Source organism: Pteropus medius, unplaced genomic scaffold (assembly GCF_902729225.1).
Source record: "Pteropus medius unplaced genomic scaffold, Ma_sr-lr_union100, whole genome shotgun sequence".
Lineage (NCBI taxonomy): Eukaryota > Metazoa > Chordata > Mammalia > Chiroptera > Pteropodidae > Pteropus > Pteropus medius.
The window spans coordinates 16,404,654-16,419,688 of record NW_024352787.1 but is presented as its reverse complement, the minus strand read 5'-3'; the positions used below and the strand labels follow the sequence as shown (position 1 = coordinate 16,419,688).

Below are 15,035 nucleotides of genomic sequence, written 5' to 3'. Positions count from 1 at the left end.
GTGCTGGGCAGCATGGCCTGAAGGCAGCACTAATACACTGATGACTAATGGCAGGGCTGGGGCAGACAATGAATTTGGGGCCTGAAAACTAACAGAAACCATGCAGTACTTTGACAAATGGGCTTTCACAATTTCATTCATTGAATAACCTTTAAGCACAAAATTGGCTCCGGTTCCCTTGGGAATTATATGACATGACATGTTGGGCGATGATGTGAGTATTTTCTTTTTTAATTATGACTTAGGCAAAATGCAAAAGTACCTATGTAAAGACATAACTATAGATACTACAGATGCAGATGTGAAGCTCAATGCGATATTGCCTTTCAGGTAGGGGCTGAAATGTTCCAATGCCACCTTATTAACTATGTAATAGCTTGTTCATTCACTTTCTTTAGAGAGCCGTAGATTTTCTGGGACATTTTGTCCAGTTGAAATATACACACATAGAACAAAAAACACTTTCACATTTTAAAAAAATACTAAAAGTGGTCATGAGTAGCTAAGAAATGTGGCACTAAAATATGGTGTATTTAGAATTACAAGTGGAAAAAGTCTGATTTTAAGGGGCTAGCAAAGAAAAGGTACCTTAGAACAATTAAGACACCATGTAAAGTTTGCAATGACATTCCGTTACAAAAACATTTAACATCTAATTTCTTTCAAACAGTTCCCCTCCCTCATCCCCGCATAACTAACCCTTCGATGTAAAAATAATTTTGGCAATTTTTAAAGAGAGAATGAAATACCTCAAGTGTCTCTAAATTAACAAATACCACTTACTCTAGACAGCATTGCCTTTAGCAGCTCCTAAAAACTTAAGAAAAGGATCTTAAAACAGGAAGCTTAGTGAGCTCATAAAACTGTTGTTGGAGCCAGAAACACATAGCATATTTAATCTGCAAACTGTGAGAGTCTACAGTGATTTCAGCAAGATCTGAGGCATGCCCTCAAGGTTTGCTGGGATCTGGGATTAAGGGGTTGATAAGAACCTCTACTGCCCATGGACATGTTTTTCTTCTGCAGTTAAACACAAATGCATAGAGACGTTTGACTGCTGCTTGGCGTTACTGCTCAAGTTATATAAAAGCTTTGCAGCTCCTTTTGCTGTCAATATATCAAAGTTTAAAAAAAATCATCAAAGTGTGAAATTTCATTTAAAGTCTTTGCCGGTCTACAGCTCTATTTCACAGGCCCATCAAATAAAAGTAAAGATGAAAAATACACTGAAAGTACTTGAAAAAGTTTGCAGCAGTACCCCTGCCCTGTTGTTGTTTATTCTGCCTCCTTTTATTTGCTTTGAAACTAGAACAAATCAATTTTCATCTAGAAAAATGACAATATGAAGTGAAGGGTAGCATCTTCTAATAGACTTTAATGGAAAGACAACCTGAAGTCATTATTAGAATGGAATCTTTTAACAAATTAAATACACACACATTTCCTCTACAGTCACTTCAGCATTTTAATTGCCTCTCAGAATATAAATTGGCAGAAATTGTCTTGAATCTTCCAAAACAAATCAGACTGACTATAGAATCTGAATGCCAGCAAAACTAAAACCTTCAAAGAATTCTTTAGCTGGGGATTTACAACAACTGCATAAAGAAGAAAAGTCTGACTTTTAAGATAATCTACTATAGTCTAAAAGCATTAACATTCCATTACTAAGGTTTTCTTGAGGATTTCATGACTCATTGATTCACTTTTCCTTCAAGACTGGTTTTTCCTAGTACATTACTGTCCATATAAGTGAGTGCATGGAACAATGATCATGAAATTGTTTCCTTTCATAAACTCCCAAACCCTATCCTCAAAAAAAGGGGGTATCTCAATGAGCAGGACACCTTACAGGGAAAGAAGGACCTCTAACCGACTAAGCACCGAAGTCTGAAACCCTTACAATATGCAGATAATTAAGAAAACTGGCCTAGAAACAAAGGAAAGTTCAACTTTTAGGCTTGGGCATAAAATTGATAAATTAATGACTCTTGCATTAAATAAGTAATGAAATAACTCAACAGAGCCATTTGTCATCAGTATTCATTTTCTCATTTCTGTGTGTAGTCCTTTGCAAATCAGACATACAATAAAAAGTCTTTATACCAGGGTTCAATCAAGGAATACAAATATTTTAAAGGTACCAGGAATTGACAGGTATCCTACTAATCTAGTAATAATAATATAATCTATACCATTTAAAGTGCTTCACAAGACACCTCTCACATTGGACTTATTCAGGCATCTTAACCGGTTTCCCTAGGCTGACTTTAAGAATTATACACCCTGAAAGGATCTCCCCTCAGGCACAGAGTTTCTAATTAAATAGCTTTTAGTACAAAGTAAATTCTCTTCTCTCTATAAGTATGCTGTTACAACTAATATAAACATTTTTTTGTGTTTGTTTTAGGTCTGACTGTAGTCCACCTGTCCAAAGTATATGTGTACCAGGTTGTTAAGACCAATACTTCCCAACATAAACAAATTCTTTAGATACTTCACACAGTTTACATTGTTAAGACCAATTGCCACTCCCTTAATATATTCTCACAACTGAAATATTGTTATGCTTTGGAAAAAAATGAAGATATTTTGACGTTATTTCACTACTTTAAAACATAGCATTTTCCTACTTCAAAATAATCTCGACACGTGTAATTAAGAAACTGTCAGACTATTATTAATTTTTAATTTAAAATCTAAATGAAATAATTACAAGAATCAATCAATAAGGCACCTATTCAAATTACAGAGCAATTACGTAAACATTCAAAATTAATACTTTAGGCCAACTCTTAAAGATTTCAGTCTATAACATGCTAAGACATCAAACAACACAAAAAGCCTAACATGGGAAGGATGAATAGTTCCTGCCTTAAACATACAAAAATCAAATCATTTTAGTTAGCCAACGCAGAAGCCCCCCACCAGCTATGCCCATCCCACTCAAGCTGCAACTCTTTTTAAGTTAATTTATTTCCAGCAGACACATATTTCAGGGATCTAAAAAATGGTCTCATCCAAATTCTGTACAAAATCACATGTGGGGGAAAAGCCCAATTATTGTGAATTTCCAGCAAAGTGCTCTGGAAAGACAAATTGGGGAGAAGGAAAAAAGCAAAAGGAGAGCAGAAGGTGCTTTTTAGAACTAATAATACCAGTCAGGCTAACAGCACTGCCCACATCTTTCCACAGCAACCTCTGAGGGGAACCTAAGTTTTGCCACCCCAAAATATGCCTTTTGGGCTATTGACTTTTAAGCTGGTTATTAATAAATAAAAGACTCAGAAAGAAGCTTTGGACACCTCCTTGCCTACCTAAAGGAATTCAGATAGAAAAATCTGCTTAAAGGACAGGAGCATCACATTAGCATATTATAAACTATATACTGTCAGAGAGAGAGAAATCTAGCAAAGCCTGTTTATTAGATATCCCTCTGTGTCCAATTGTTTCTGGGTGGCCCATCAACAATTTGTTTACTACGTGTTTGTTCTTTCTCATCTACCTGTAAATTGCCTGCTTCCCCTTTGAAATCCCAGTCCCCTGCTTCCCTCTTTGTTCAGAACCACATATAAATCTCAACTGCCCAATGGGTCTTCAGGTCTCTTATTCTTGTCACCCCCGCATGTACATCCATAATAAATTTTGGACATTTTCTCCTGTTAATTTATTAGTCCAGCTGGAAGAACTTAGAAGGAGCTTAGAAGGAGGAAAAATTATTTTTTGTGTCCCCACACCTCTGACTTAAGGGCTCTTTTACTTGGAGATGGGGACAGTCCATCATTTCAAACTGAAATGGCAGCTGTAAAATGTGGAACAGCTGGCAAAGAGCTGGGAGAAAATGTTTTACATAAATACACGTACATATAAACTGGCAGAGGGCCACAAGCACTGTACCCAAGGCCAGAATCTATTCGGCACAGCAAATCAGGGAGATGAGAAATTGGGGGCAGAAAGAGTGGGAGGAGGAAGCCTCCTTAAGCCTCTTTCTACAAAGGGTCAGCAAGCCTGGATCCAACTACTCTAGGGGTGGCATCTCCTGAAGGAGATGCAATCAGAGACAAGCACAAAGTTCAGGAAAAGATAAAAGGCCCGGGTGTGCAGTGGTGCTTTAGCCTCTGGCAATCTGCTGAAAAGACTCACAAAGTCTCCAAGTTCGGAGTAAATATTTACTCCCTCTCCACCTCCTCCCGCCTATTTTCCCTCTGGAACTCAAGAAAGTAACTGTCCCCTGCAGAGTGATTCATACAAAATCTGCTCTGTGAAACTGCGGCCTCTTAAAAAATTGTTGTAGGGGCCACGGTTACCCACATACCCGCACTCACTCCCTGCAGCTTCTCTTTATTTGTTTTCTTTTCTTTTCTTTTGTTTGTGCTGTCCCTGGAAAGGAAAAGAAATGAAGGAATCCCAAATCATACACAGATCATACACAACTTTCACTTTTCCTCTATTACAGGGGAGGCGCGCCTCTCCGTGCACTTCGCTCCCCCCGCCCTCGGAAGGGAAGTGTTGGCTGGAGGAAGCCCCGCAGCGGCGAGCCCCGCGCGGACCCGCCCGCTGCCCGCCGCGCCCTGCACCCGAGGGGGACGCAACAGTGCGCTGGCCGGCGTCCGAGCTTTGAGAGTCTAATCTAGCTCGTCTTCACCCTTTGGGTGAGCAGTGGGGGACAGGGGTGCCGTCGCCGCTGTAGCAAACTTCGTACCCCTCTGGGATGTGCAGTTCTTCTGTCCGTCTCCAGTTGGCCGAGGGGTGAGACACTTGGAAAGGGAGCTTCAAGGAGGAATGAGCGAATGAAAGCCTTGCTCTGACGCCTTACGAGTTGCTCTCTAAATCTGGGTGCCTTTCACAGCCATTTTCACTTCCTCCCGTTCCCTTCATTGGGGACCCCCTCTCGACCTGGAAACGCCGGCGCGGCCGCAGGAACTGGCTGCCCAGTGCCGGGCCCGCGAAACAAAGAACTTCGGGCGGGACGTACCTGCGGCAAGCGGCGGCTGTCAAGTCCCCGAACTTCCCATAGACCCGCGTCTGGGACGCGGGCGAGCGGCTCCCAGCTCTGCGAGGCGCGGGCGGCTCGGGCTACGGCGAGCTGCGGGGCTGGACGCAGGGGACGCGGGTCGTCGACATTGTGCGGCGCAGGGGCCCGCGGGGCGCGCAAAGAGGGCAAGTCGGGGCGCCGAGTGTGCGCGACGGCGAGTGTGCAAGCGCGCCGGTGGCGCTGCCCCTGCCCGCTCCCCGCTCGTGCAGCTCCGGCATCGGTTTCAGGGATCGTGTAATCCGATCCCTTCTGACTCACAGGCCCTGAGTGACAGTTCTGATTTGGTTCACCCGCGGGAGGGAGGGAAAAGAGAAAGAAAGAAAGTCCCCACAGTATGCCCCTCCTGGCATCCAATCGACTTTCTGGAAGAAGGTCCCATCCCGGCCTGGAGACCCGCGCGGGTGGAGGAGCCCCCCCATCCCCCGCTCCTGCCCAGCGCAGCCCGCGCTACTCACGCGGTGGAAAAGTTGTCCCTCGGTTCCGCGCGTCCCTCCTCGCACTCTCTCCTTCCCTTCTCTCCTCTTCCTCCTCCTTCTGCCCGCGCTTCTCCTCCCCCAAGTTTTAACAGATGTTGCCGGACGCTCCCCTCACCCTCGCTCCCTCTTCCTCCGCCCCCGCCTCCGCCCAATCTCTTTTCTTTCTGCTACTCCACTCCACGCCGTAGGGACGCGCCGAGCAGCTAGACCCCTGCCGCCGCAGGGGGCGAAGTTGGGAAAACTTGGGAGTGCAGCTTGACTTACTTTTGCTTTCTCGCTCCTTCCAGGCCGCACTGGGTCCCCGTGCCCAGAGCGGGTCCCAGCTGCGATGTGGCCAGTGCTGACAAGGAGGCGGCGCGGCGCCGGCTGAGGTCGGTGCTGGGGGAACCCCGGGCGCCGAAGGCCACGCGCGCGCTCCCTGCCCCCCTCTGCCTCCTTCGCCTCTCCCAGGTCCTCACGCAGACACATTCATGCCTGCTCCTCCTCTTCCCCCTCCTTGACCCCGCGCCCGCTCGGCGCGCCGAGGCCCCACCCACCCGGCGAGGGAAGGGGGCCGGGGCGTGATGTCACGGCCGCCCTCTCGGCCTGCGCTCGTTGCACCGCCGGGACGCCCCCGCCGGCCACCACACCAGCGGCCCGCACGCGGGGTCTGCGTTCTTCCTGCTCCTGTCGCCTCCCACCCCGCCTCACCGCTCCCTTTTCTCTCGCTCACAGTTTAAGTCTCTTTTTTTCTTTTAAGGCCTCTCTGAGCACACCCCTTATTGGCTCCCCCTCTACTTTTACATTTCCCCTGGCCAACCCTGAAACTCCTCTCACAAAAGGATGCTTTTGGAAACTCAGGGTTTTCCTCTCTGTCGGACTCATCTGCCTTTGGGGCCAAATTTGGGAAGTAGGAACTCCCAGTACACAGCTTGCTATCCCTATGGGCGATTTTATAAAGGACACAAAACAAAGACCCCGGGCTTGCAGCCTGGACTCCATCGTGGTGCTTGCTTTACCCTGAGCTAAAGTGTCTCTGTCCCTGATTTATTTTTAGCGGCCTATACTAGTAAAAATTATTTCCCTCCACCCAGCAAGCCTACATCTGTTCCCTCTCAATGTACCCAGCCTAGGCTGGGAACTTAAAAAATGAGCTCCAATGGGTGGTGGGAGGGCAAAGGAATAAAAAGAAAGAAAGAAAGAAAAAACTGACATTCCAAAATCCATTCTCCTGGGATAAACTGAGCATCTACCCACCTGCCCGCCGCCAGCAGTGCCTGGGAGCTCAGGGTGCACTTGTGTTGACTCGCTGAGCCTCTTGACTGAAGGAAGAGAGTGGGTGGATGAATGATTAGCTATTATGATTTCAAGAGCGTTTTGAGATTCAAATGCTTAACTGGAGAATTTTTTTTAACGAAATTTATGGTGGTGTTCACTATTTGTTTCCTGGGACTTGTTGCTTATCTCAAAGACTTGAGAAAAGCACACTGACATAAGCTTTTATGGTAAAGCGTGGAGATAAAGTAGGCCTGAAGGTCCTTTTTAGGCATTTATTTTAAGATTTCTCAACCTACCTCACCCGTTTTGTTTTCTTTTTTAAAGAAAAGAAACCCACCACTTACCATACAGAGTAAGGGTCTCGGGATGGAAGAATGGTGGTCCCAGCTTCAATTCCCCACGTTAATTGACCTCAGGCCCTATACAATTCTCTGAGCCTCCACAGGCTCTGAGCCCATCCATGGGATGGTGATAGGAAAACCAGGCTGCATACCTCCCAGGATTTGTATAAGTATCCAATAAGATAATGCACGTGAAAGTATAACAGGACACAAATGTGTAAGAATTATTATATTTCTGCAATTGCAGAGAATTTCAAGCCACTCTCCCACATATATTCCTCCAGCATCCATTACAATTTTTTTGTATTCAAGTACTGTTTCTGCCTCAATCACATGAATGCAAATAATACAACCTGATAGCCTACCCTGTTCACCCAATGGCAAAAAAAATAAATAAGAAAGACAGCTAATAAATCAACAACTTGAATAAACTAGATATTTTGACTTTTACTTAAAACAATCAGTCTTCTAGCAGATTTTGGATCATGAAGATCTTGATTCTCAGTTTTAAAAATACTAGAATAAAGAAAAAGCAGGTAATCTTTCCCTTTATGCCCATCACATTAGCTAAAAACAAAAGAGGAGGAATAATGTTGGAGTATCCTGTGTGTCTCTATTTCCTCACCTTAGATTCTTAGTAGAAACTAACAGCTCTCTGCTTTAGAGGTAAGCATATATGTAAGTGGGCACATTTTGCAGAAGTGGCAAAGGGAAAAAATAAGGCTTGCCTTAACTATCTATTTTAACACAAAAACCCTTTTTCCAAATGAAATCTTATATGGAATCCCAAAACTTAAAAGAGCTACTCTGGTTGCAGTTGGGGGTAGGATCTCAGAGTCCAGATCCCTAGCCTTTCTCTTGTCACCCACCCCCTTTTCTGCATGGCTCCTAAGACATCTCTAAAAATCTCAAAGTCACCCTTAAACTCAATATTGGAATAAATGGGCAATTACAGACTTACAGGGCTCTGAGATTGCCTTCCTCCATGTCAAAAATTCCACCATTATAGATTCATTTATTGCTATCTCTCATCAGTTCTCTTTTCAAATGCAAATATCCCAGGAAATTTTAATATAGAGAGTCCTCAAAATGATTAAGATTATAAAACAGATTTTTTTTTGGCATCAAATTGGATGAAGTGGAAGACATGAAGATATTTACATTAGTTTCCTAGGGCTGCCACAAACTGAAATCTATTGCCTCACAGTTCTGGAGGCTAGGAGTCCAAAATCAAGGTCTCGGCAGGACCATGATCCCTCTGAAATCTTTAGTGGAATATATTTCCTTGCCTCTCCCTAACTGCTGGTGGTGTCTGTCAGTCTTTGGCGTTTCTTGTCTTGCAGCAGCTTCACTCCAACCTATGCTGCTGTAGTCATACAGCGTTCTCCCTTCGTCTGTATCTTCTCTTTCTAAGGGCCTTATTAGTCATATTGGCTTAGAAGCCCACTCTACTCCGGTATGACCTCATCTTAACTCAAGTACATTGGCTACAATCCTGTTTCCAAATCAGATCAAGTTCTGAGGATCCAGGAGTTAGAACCTCAACAATAACAATAATGAAAGAAATAGAGGAGAATGAAGGATTAGCAATTGCAAAGACAGAAGATAAACCTGAGAATAAACTTCTCATGCTTCTCTGCATTTTTTTGCATGGCCATGTGTGCATTTCATAATGACTATTCTTGCCTTCACTTACCGCTGCAGCTCTTCCATCTCCCTTCACAGTAGTCCCCAATTAATTACTGGGAAATTCCAAGGGGATATTTCATGTGTACTGATAAACTTCCAGCTACAAGTGACAAAATTCCAACTCAAATTGCTATAAGTTAAATTTTAAGGGAGATGAAGGGGTGTTTTGTTTACTGAGAAGTCCAGAAGCATGTAAGCAAGCTGCAGGCAAGGCAAGATACAGGAGCTCACAAAAATGCCTGCTGAGTCTGTTTCCATCTTTCAGCTGGGCTTTATTCACACTTCATACAAACTTTCTTTAGGCAACAAGGAAGGTGGCCAGAGGTAGCTGCACTTTACATAATCAACCTTACTGTTTGCATTCCCAGAGAATAATTACCACATTCAAGGGGATGCAGTATTCCTTCCTCTTGCCCAGGCAAGAGGGATAGTTGCATGCCAGGTGCACACTTAACACATGTCCTCTTTAAAGCCCAACATGATAGCCACCATTTTCTTCCTGTTTTGTGCTGGTCCCTTGTGTAAATGCAGGACTGTCACCTTTGATTCAGTTGCCCATCATAGGGCTGCCTACTGCGAGGTGATGCCTTCAGTCTACTATTCTGAAGTCACAGTACATCCCACATCTATTTGGGGGGAAGGATTCTATTGCTCTTTGAATCACATAGTTGATCACAGGCTCTTCATATGTTGTTCTTTATGTATGAGTATCTTACCAATTTTCTTTTAGAAAATTGCTCAGATTTGCTTAGGAACTTTTCCCTTAAGGACTAATACCTCTTCTTTGTTCCCAAACTTAAGTTAGTAAAGGGTCTCATGATGTAAATACAAACAATGCCCCCAAACCCCCAGTGAAGCTTTACTATCTATTGGACCAAGCCTTCCTGCTGCATGCTGTCCACACTTAGAGTGAGTTATTTCCCTGGAGCCTCCTCAGTCTAGCATGCAAATAGACTCTTTGCAGACAACATAACCAGTCCTCTCAACATTTCAAATGTCTCTGAACTACAGCAGAGAATGCAGAAATTAGGACCTTTATCAGTGTGTATGTATGTCTTTCGAGAGTATCTATGTCTTTCGCCAGTTAAGACGCTCTTTCCCTGAAAGGATTCTCACCACTTTGAAAAACGGTGGGAATTGAAATACTGTATTGGCTGCATTTGAAAACTATAGTCCAAAACAAAAATAAAGTTTCTTTTGTCCGTGCATGCTCCCCTCAACTGACCTGACCCCTGAGTGGGAGCAGCTGGAGAACGTAGAACTCCTTTTCAGCCAAGAAGCTCTGATTTGCAGGAGCTGTCTCATGGCTGTGGGTACAAGGAGAGAGGGAACTTGGCCTCTGGAGGCATGCAAGAAAGATAGAGCAAGAATAGAGCACTAAGCCCCAGTGTCACCCAACTCATTACTCTATCTTTCTCGCTCCCTCTCACTGTCTCCCTCCTCTGACCCTCTGCTCTCCTAAAGTGCTGTCTTCTGGATTCCACCACAGAGCCATGGCAAATGATTCTTACACCTAGCTGATTTGAGTTCCCGAGGGCAACTCCAGGCTCATTTAGATTTTCTACTGCTCCCTTTCATTTTCCAGGCATCCTGGTTCAGGGTGCCTTGCACCCACCAGCCAGTGTGGCAAATCCCCAGCCACCTAAAAGCCCCAAGGAAGGGCACACTCCCTGAGATGGTGCAGAGTCAACAGGACCTGAGCTTCCCCTGCTGACTGGCTGGTTGGTAGAGAGGGAAAATGCTTTTAAGTTCATTGCACAGGTTCCCCTCCGAGGGTTTCCCTCACTCAGCACCTGAATAACTTATTCTTCCATCTTCTTGGAACACTGGAATCATAAATGTAACCCAGATGTTGACTATGTCGCTATTCACCTTGGAGATGTAACTATAATTGGCTTGGACCTCAGCCAATCCCACAAGTTAGGAAGATCTAAAACCCTCCCATTTGATTTCTGCAAAGTTCAGAGCCCCTGTGGATGCTGCATGACATTACCCCGTACACTATACTCAGATCTTTGCTCACTCCACAGGAAACCCACCCACAGTGGCAATTGGGTGAGCTTGGCAGATTTTACTGATGATTTGGGTAGCTCAAGGGTGATTTTCTCCATCCCTCTCTTTCAAAAATGAAATAAATTTGTTTCTGTGTCTCAAATAAAGCAGTTTAGTGACCAGCATCTGTTTCTTGAGGTCTTACCTTCCTTTCCTAGGAGCTTATTCATGTGATACTCTGGTTTTCCTTGGCTTTTCTTTCTCTCTTTGCCCAAGATCTGTCTCACTCACTATCTTTATGATCACCTCCCTTCCACCTGGCAACCATGTTCAGTACTTTTCTGAGTTTTCTTTAAGCTAAAGTAAGAAGCAATGGCCTATAGGACAAATGTTGTCCCATATTTTTTGATATGCATGAATAAATTTTGCCCTGGACACTTCATTTTGCTACAGTCACTACTACTCTCCATTGTTTTATACTGCTACATTAATTTACATAATCTATCGCACTTTGAAGTCATGGATGAATTTGCTGTTTTTGCCATAAATAATCCACTTACAAACTATAGTGAGGTTTTTTCATAAATAGAGTATAAAAGAGGAGATCTGATATCAATTACATCACAGCAAAAGCTCCAACATTTCCTACTAGAATTTTTGTCTTTCATTTGTCTCTGCCCAGGTGCCTACCACTACATTTTTAAAATTTACCCTGCCCATCTCCTATTCAGTGTCCAGGCTCACTGCCAGGAGCAACAGAACTGGTAGAGCACTGCTTTGGTGGCCATGGGAGAGTGTTAATGAACACCAAAGAGAATGTGAGGACTCAGAGAACCTAGCGGGGGAAGGAAAGGACATAGGAGCTCTGTGCTGCATTACCTCATTAGCTAAGAGCTCAGAGCCAGTGATTATTTTTATACTTTTGTTATTGTAACACTCCTTTTATGCCCTTCCAGGGGCCATCATGGCTGAAGAGGGAAGCACAAATTATATAGAGAAGATAAAAGGTAAGTGTTTCTCTTTCCTTCCTCTCTCTCTCTCTCTCTTTCTCTCTCTGTCTATTTATAATGTATAGCATTTTTTTTAATAATGATTAACTGTCTCATTTCTTTTGCATTTTAATATGAATCACAAGCACAGAAGACAAACCAGACCTGGATATAAATATTTTCTCCACCATTATTAGTTTTGTAACTTTGCCAAGTCTATTCACTCAGTTTGCCCATCTGTAAATTTAAAGTACAATATGCATTGCTTAATGATAGAGATATGTTTGGAGAAATGCATCATTAGTCAATTTTGGTATAGCCTACTATACTCATAAGCTGTATGGTATAGCCTGTTGTTCCTAGCTACAAACCTGTGTAGCATGTTACTCTATTGGATACTGTAGGCAATAGTCACACAATGGTAAGTATTTGTGTATCTAAACATACCTAAACATAGAAAAGATCCACTAAAAATATGGTATAAAAGATATCATGAATGGAGCTTGCAAAACTGGACATTGCTCTGTGTGTCAGTGAATGAAAAAGCCTAGGACATTATTGTACATTACTATAGACTTTATAAACACTGTACACTTAGACTACACTAAATTTATATTTTTCTTTAATAATACATTAACCTTAGCTTACTGTAACTTTTACTTATAAACTTTAAAAATTCTTTAATTTTTTGAGTCTTTTGTTATAACACTTAGCTTCAAACATATAGCTGTACAAAAATATTTTTATTCTATGTATTCTTTTTCTATAAACTTTTTAATTTTCTTTAATTTAAATTTTTTTTGTTAAAAACTAAGACACACACTAATTAGCCTAGGCCCACAGAGGGTCAGGATCATCAATACAACTATTTCTCACCTCCATATCTTGTATCACTAGAAGATCTTCAGTGGCAATAACAAATATGGAGCTGTCATCCTCTATGGTAACAATGTCTTCTTCTGGAATACCTCCTGAAGAACTTGCCTAAGGCTCTTCTTGAGAAGGTGTCACTCTTTTCAGAAATATGTGCAAGGTGGTTTTCCTGGTTTGTTTGTTTGTTTGTTTGTTTGTTTGTTTTTTCCATCACAGATTCGCTTGAAAGTAAATAATGTACCATGAACAATCCTGTCTACTAATGAAAACCTTTTGGTGTTAAAGTCCATATTTTCAAATGTTTAAAGGAGCTTGTTGATGTCTGCAAAAGCTTCTTAAACCCTTCACTAAACCACTTGCGATGAGTTTTTCTGGAGGTTCTTTTTTTCTTTTTCTGCAGTATCCTTTTCTCTTGCCTCTTCTTTAGTTATGCTTTCCTGTTCCAATTCCAACAATTCCTAATTAGTCAGTTCTTCTGGAACCATCTCTAAAAGTTCATCAAAGTCATTCTTATCCACACCTAGAATAAAAGTACTTGCATTCTCAACCATAGCTTTGTTGATATTTGCAACCTTCTTATCCTTGGCAAATCCTTTGAAGTCATGGATGAATCTCTTTGGTGTCCTCTAGATGCTATTCATACACTCCTTGGTGATATCACCCCAAGCCCAAGCAAGATTCTTGATGCAGTCATAGATGTTGTAATCCTTCCAGCATTGCATTAGTATCTTCGAAGTATCTCTCAGTTGCAGCAACAGCCTGAGCACAGGTCCTCCTTAGTCGGTAGGCCTTAAAAGCTGCTGTAACTCCTTGATCCATTTGTTAGATCAAAGAGGTGGTGTTTGGAGGAAGAAACACCACTTTGATATTGGGATGAAGATCACCAATAAAAGGAGGATGTTCAGGAGCATTACCAACAATAAGCAAAATTTGGGAAGTATTATTTCCAAATAGTACGTCTCCATTTCATTAGCATACCGATTCAGGTGAACAACTTGTAAGAAAAGCTGGGTCATCCATGACTGCTCATTTCTCCTGTAGTACACTGGCAGTGTGTGCTTATTGATACTCTTGAAGGCCCAGGGTTTCTCACTGTGCCAGACCAAAAGAGTTTCCATGTATAGCGTGCAATGTTGCGCCCAAGGAAACTGTTATCCTGTCCTTAAAAGCCTTAAAACGTGGTATCGACTTGGCCTCCTTATGGATGAAAGTCCTTACAGGCATCCATCTCCAGAAGAGGAAGTTTTCATTCATATTGAATATTTGCTCTAGTGAGTAATTTTCTTCCATAATCAATTTATTTAGCTTCCATCACTTTGTTCTTATTCTTCAAGATCATAGGTATGGTAGAACAGGACATGTCTGACTGGTGAGCACTAACCATCACCGGTTTCCCATCTACATAGTCCTTCATCACTTTTAATTTTGTTTCCAGGTCAATCACTCAACATGAGGTCTTACTGGTGACATTAGCAGTGGACTTTTTATGCTTAGGGGCCACGATGAACAAAACAACATGAGATTAAATTAAGCACAAGAGAAATGACGCAATCAAGAGACACACTTTAAACACGAGATGTATGAGGCTGCTGCAGCTGTAACATGGCATATTGTTTTCCAGAAACCATTTTTTAATAAGTAGAAAGGGAACACTCTAAAATAATGATAAAAAGTATAGTATAGAATATGCATAAACCAGTAACATAGCTATTTATTATCACTTTCAAATATTATCTACTAAATGTATATGTAGAGAAACGTAATGCATCACACTATGACGTAAAGCTAGGATGATAGGAATTTCTCAGCTCCATCAAAATCTTATGGGACCACCATTATATGTAGTTCATTGTTAACTGAAACATTGTTATGCGGCACATGACTGTGCTAATATACATCTAACAAAATTTTTGTGAGAAGGAAATGAAATGATGTATACAAAAGGATGAGCCTTCTGACTGGATTAGGAGATGCCAAGAAAAGCAAACTTCCTCTCCCTTTAATTTTTTTATGCCAAATGAGCCCAATGTTATTTCACAGCTTTTTCATACTCAGTAAGAAAGACACTTGAGGTGTGGGAGTTTAAGTCTCTGTTCTACCTCATCTATAAAAGTGTGACTCATTATGAATAGTTTTTCTACTGAAATATACAAAGTCACAAAAATATTCTAAGTCTCTATTACAAAGAACTCTTGGGAGAAAAGTTTCTTTCCCAAAGAAATAACCTGTCAATTCCAGATAACTTGTTACTCTTTCATGCCTACAATCATTTACAAGTCATTTACCAGTACATCATTCAGAAACAGCAAAGATCCAAATCACCTGACCCTTAGCTACTCTTGGTTTTTCTTTATACAAATATATGGACAAATGTGGCTTGTAG

The 15,035-nt window shown here is 42.1% G+C and overlaps 1 protein-coding gene across 2 annotated transcripts in view; it reads right to left on the bottom strand.

Moving 5' to 3' along the window:
* The window catches only part of GLI3 (GLI family zinc finger 3), a 268,706-nt gene extending 262,684 nt beyond the window's left edge, over positions 1 to 6,022 (bottom strand). For both annotated transcript variants that reach the window (XM_039849280.1, XM_039849281.1), the window contains exon 1: positions 5,776 to 6,022. The gene's annotated coding sequence lies outside the window, so the exon portion shown is untranslated. The remainder of the gene's footprint in view (positions 1 to 5,775) is intronic.
* Positions 6,023 to 15,035: the final 9,013 nt, after the last annotated feature.